General features: G+C 49.5%; 1 non-coding gene and 1 pseudogene across 1 annotated transcript; both read left to right on the plus strand.

Moving 5' to 3' along the window:
• Positions 1 to 371: 371 nt before the first annotated feature.
• Positions 372 to 504, plus strand: LOC114923191. Its single transcript, XR_003810584.1, has one exon. It is a non-coding gene; the product is annotated as a small nucleolar RNA SNORA17 (small nucleolar RNA).
• A 3116-nt stretch (positions 505 to 3620) lies between these two features.
• Positions 3621 to 5342, plus strand: LOC107295287 (annotated as a pseudogene).

The raw sequence follows: 5342 nt of genomic DNA on the forward strand, positions 1-5342 counted from the left end.
GTGGGTGTGAATGGCTGGTTTGGTCTCACTTTTTTCTTTTTCATTCTGTTGTAGGAGTGAAGCCTCCCATGTGTCCAGGAGGTCCTCCCTTGAGCAGGGATGAGTCTGACTTCCTGGGAGATCGTTGCCCATCCAGGTGTTGCGCGTGCAGCTGTTTCAGCTAACCACCTTTTCAGAAGTAACCGGCTAGGAAAAAGAGGCCTTGGCGACACTGGTAAGGCCAGCTCACAGGAGGGGGTTCATGGAGCTTCATGGCAAAATGAGAGATGTTAAAAGAGGGAGAGGCAGTGAGCGTACCTGCAAATCTAAAGTGACCGCAAGGGAGGCACCTGCAGATTGTCCTGTTCTCGAAGGCATTCCCGGGGTTGGGGGCTGCCCCTACAGGCGTTGCAGGCATGGCTTCTGTGCTGTGTTTGTGTCAATAGGTGGCACAGAGAAGCAGGCTGGGTCTACGCTCAGTGCTCTGATGGGTGGGCAACTCAGAATGATTACTAGCCTGACAAAATTGCAACTTTTCTTTTGATCCTTTGTAGGGGCTGATCCTCAAATATTATTTAAGTCTGGACTGGATGCCAGGAAAGGAGGAGGACTGTGTGTGTAAACTATTTCCAAGAGTACTAAGTTCAGCTTTTTCCCCCCCAAATGAACAGGAACACACACTACCATTTCTAGTACTTCACTTGCTCTTTTAACTTTAGAAAATGAAAGTCAGTCTTGGAGTATTTATCAGGTTTCCGTTCATCCACGATGTTAGGAATCTTCAAAAAGCATGTTTTTGTTGAATCATTGACAGCAATGATTTGAATCCAAATTAACTAAACCACTTTGTTTATAGGGACGTGATGCTGGCCCTTTAACAGATGTTTAAAATGTGCTCTGAAAGGTAAGATTGTACTGTAGTATTGTGAGTGTTCAAATGGATTTTGATGCTGTAATAACTTCACAAAAATTGCTCTTGGCAGATTGTGCATTCTTTAAGACAGGGAGAATTGAATTAAGCACTTTCCCAAAACATTTTTTTGGTGTCTTCATCTGTTGATTTGAAGCCTTTATTCTCTTTTGGTCACAAATGTTTTCTGAGCGCCATAAGAGGTGTTCATGAAGTAGAAAATACGTTTCATTTTGAATATGGAATTCAATTCCAATAGTTATTCTGAACTGTTTCGGGTCTTCCTCAGTTCAGCAAATTGAAAACTTGGGACTGTTGTGACCTGACCCAAGATGGCGAGGCAGGTGTTAGTTAAAGTCAGTTTATTACTCACAGTGTCCCAACAACTCTCCAGTGGGGCTGGTAAAGCTCCACCACACTTTCCCTATCCATAGTCCCCCTCTGCCAGAACCACTCAGTTCCACAAACTGGATTCCGAGGCACAAGGACCAGACAGCTCACAGAATCCCAGTCCTCACAACACAGCTTAAGATTCTGAAAGCCAAAGCAGGGTCCAAAATTCCAAAGACAGGAAGGCAAGTTTGAAGTTCACAAAGTCCTGAGGTCCAGAGCCCAAAAACACAGTTGAAGGTTCAAGAAAGTCTACGAAAGCCAGCAAGGTGTGCACCAACACAAACAGGTGTTTCCGGCAAACACACCTCTGCTTCCTTCCACTGCTCTCTGTGTCCTTGGATTGGCAGAGGAGCTGTTCCTCATCAGGGATGGTCCTTATCAGAGGTGGTCTGGAGCCTGTCATCTCCACTGGCCCTCCACAGCAGGTGATCTCCTACAGGTGCATCTCCTGGTTGGTCACCTTCCCCTCCTCCCACGGCTGGATGGCCCTGGGACTGCCTTGTCCTTGGCCCTTGGATTCTATGCTCCTTCCAAGGCAACCGTGCCATACAGGTTCCAACTCCTCCAAAGTGGGATCCTATGGAGCCACGACAGGGACGCTTTGAGTCTTGAGTTTTGGCTAAAGCAAAATATGGATGGAGTGAATTGAGTGAAATTGGTGCTTGTTCCCTCCTCTCTTCAGCAGTTGCAATCCTGTGTATCACTTACCTACCCTCTCTCTCTGGGGCCTCCTGACCCTCCCCGCAGCTACACACACCTACTTGTGCAGGCACAGCTTCAGATCCCGCTGGTCAAAAAACTTATCGTGAACTAGAACAAGAGGCGCCGCATTGCCCACCCTTTGGAACATGCTTTTATGTCTATTCACAGACCTTTCGTGTTTCTTCCTTTTTATTATTGTAAGCCGCCTAGAGTGGGCCCACGGTGAGGGAGGTGGCAAATTTAACGAATAAAAATAAAGCACCAGAGAGCTTTATTTAATTGCTGAACTGGCAGCAGTGGACGGATGGCCAGGCCCTCGCTTTCTGCCCAGCGTACTCAATTGCATCATGTGATGGGGGTTTTTTTGCCTTTGCGGAACTGGGGTGGGCATGGCCTGTGGTCTGCCAGTTTGACACCCATGTATTATACCAGTGGTTCTCAACCTTTTTAATGCCGCGACCCCAACCGGTCGTAAGTCGAGGACTAAACCGGTCGCAAGTCGGGGACTAAACCGGTCGCAAGTTGAGGACTAAACTGGTCATAAGTTGAGGACTACCCAACCGGTCGTAAGTCGAGGACTTTCCCTGCCTGGGAGCGCCGCGCATGTGTGGTTCCGCCCCCTGCGCCAGCCGAGGCGTAGCTGGCAAGTGGCAGAGACGGAGCAGGCCGACCACCAGCTGGCCCAGCCCGCTGGAAAAGGGGAAAAAAATGGCAGACAAAAAAAATGGACAAAAAAAATGGCAGACAGCCTTGCTTGGCGATCCCCATGAAATGGTCGATCGACCCCAAATGAGAACCACTGTATTATACTGTTTGCGTCTACCATGTTGAACTAAAGGAATGGTAGTATGTGACTTATGCAGGTTTTGTTGCATTCACAGAGGAAAATAATTGAAATATGCCTGGATGAGCCTGGCACTGAGTGTTCAGAAGCAGCTACTGGTGCACGGAACAGTTTGCACTTCCTGGTCCCTCTCCTGCTGACTGGAGCAAAGACGAGAAAAAGATAAGGAAGGCATCTTACCGGCTTCCGGTTCCTGCACGCAGCGAAGCAGTTGAGGGATTCGGGACTCCGAGCCCTCCAGCTGAGTTTCTTCCTCTTAGGGGATCCTAAATGAGCCAGAAGCCGCCCCAGAGAGGTGGCAATGAAGGAAGTAAGTCCCAAGGACCTAGGAGAGATGGCGGTCGACCCGGTCCAGGAGAAGCCTTCTAGAAACCAACAGGAGAAAGGCTAGCCCGAACTAGCCCAAGCTGCAAGCAACGGAAGTCAAAAGCACTATTTTAAGCTGATCGTAAACACTGTGCTTGAATCTGGGTAAGAACATCGATTTTCTCTGTCCTACCTATCAACTTTCCTGAAGGGGAGAAATTCCCATCTTTTTGCTACTTTGAAGTGGCAAATTTAACCTTTTATGGAGGAATAGCCAGGTAGTAAGAAGCATTTCAAATCATTCAGAGATTTTGCCATTATAAATGAGACTTGGATGTTCCTTTTCCTATTTCTCAAATTCTCTTGGTTATCCCCAGACTAGCGTTAAATAGGCCTCGCTGAAGTCTGTGAGGTTCTTGCTCCAACTAGAGAGCATCAGGCAACATGAATTGAAGGAGGTCTCCCTCCCTCCCTCCCTCGCCAGGGATGGCAGCTGCCACTATTTTCACCCCCAAGAAAGATGTGCAGGTCTCGGAGAAGCAGCTTCGTGTCGCCTTTGATGGAGATGCTGTGCTGTTTTCCAACGAGTCGGAGCAGATCGTGAAGGCTCAGGGCCTAGACAAGTTCTTCGAGCCCGAGAAGACTTAATGAGAACAAGCCTCTTGCTCTGGTGTGGTTCGGGGACCAGTGGCATTGTGACAAAATCGACCTTTTCATGGTGGTTTTTGCCAAGAGAGAGGATGATTTTTATGGCTGCCCTGCTAAGGAACACTTCAGCTAGAACTGGTAGGCAACCTTGGCTCTTTTATGACTGGTGGACTTCAACTCCCAGAATTCCTGAGCCAGCCTGGCTCAGCATGGAACTCTCCATTTCTCCTCAGCATGGCTGGCTCAGGAATTCTGGGGGTTGAAGTCCACGAGTCATAGAGCCGAGGTTGCCTACCTCTGGCCTAGGCCTAGGGCGCTTTATGACTGGTGGACTTCAACTCCCAGAATTCCTGAGCCAGCATGGCTCAGCTTGGAAACCTCTCCCTTTTCCCTCAGTGTGGCTGGCTCAGGAATTCTGGGAATTGAAGTCCACGAGTCATAAAAGGGCCAAGCTTGAAGACCACTGTTCTATTCCATGTCTCTACTGCATATCAAAATAGAAGAAGAACCAGCAGATGGTTTATCAAGATAAGTCCTATTTTCTTGAGCAGTTGTGGTGGGCCAGCTTTAGTAAAGGTTTAGCAGATTTATGTGTTATTGCTAATAATTCCCTCTGATCATCTAGCCCAGGGGTAGGCAACCTCGGCTCTTTTATGACTGGTGGACTTCAACTCCCAGAATTCCTGAGCCAGCACGGCTCAGCTTGGAAACCTCCCCCTTTTCCCTCAGCGTGGCTGGCTCAGGAATTCTGGGAGTTGAAGTCCACCAGTCATAAAAGAGCCAAGGTTGCCTACCCCTGAGCTAGAACAAAGCGAGAAGAAACATTCTGAATACCAACAAAGTCGGTAGTAAAGCAGGAAGCAAGATAGCAACACCATTTCAGCGTAACAATTTATACTAGACCCAAAGAGGGATTGACAAATTCAAAGAACAGGAGGGCATCTCTGCATGGCTAGGGTGAGGGCAGGGAAGCCTCTGGCCCCGGGGCCTCCCCAGGGGTGCTGTGCATGAGCTGGTCCCCATTTCCTGACCACCTGTGGAGTGGGCCACATGCTGGGGCTGACGCTGTGTGTTCCTCTGTCCAGGGTCCACTGAAGGGCTTCCTGGAAGTGCTGGGGAAGCTTCAGAAGAAGTTCTACGCCAAAGGCCTCCGCCTGGAATGCCCCATCCGCACCTATCTGCTCACGGCTCGAAGCGCTGCCAGTTCCGGGGCCCGAGCTCTGAAGACTCTCCGAAGCTGGGGACTAGAAACGGACGAAGCCCTCTTCCTGGCTGGCGCACCCAAAGGCCCCTTTCTGGAGAAGATCTGACCATACAATCTTTGATGACCAGACCTTTCATGAGGGAGCAAAAGAAATGGGCATTGTCGCTGCCCATTTTCCTTATGGGGTTGCCCAGCTCTCAGGACAAAGAAAGGCAGTTCAGGACAGCAAGTAGTGCCCCCACGAGCCTCGGCCCGCTCCCAACTGTCCACTCAGCCAGGCAAGGAGCTTAAAGCCGGTCAGCAGAAGCAACTAACACATGGAGGGCAGTCTGTAGGCTGAAGTTACTCCCCTCCAG

The sequence above is a fragment of the Protobothrops mucrosquamatus genome, unplaced genomic scaffold (genome assembly GCF_001527695.2).
Source record: "Protobothrops mucrosquamatus isolate PMUCROS unplaced genomic scaffold, P.Mucros_1.0 scaffold2287, whole genome shotgun sequence".
Lineage (NCBI taxonomy): Eukaryota > Metazoa > Chordata > Lepidosauria > Squamata > Viperidae > Protobothrops > Protobothrops mucrosquamatus.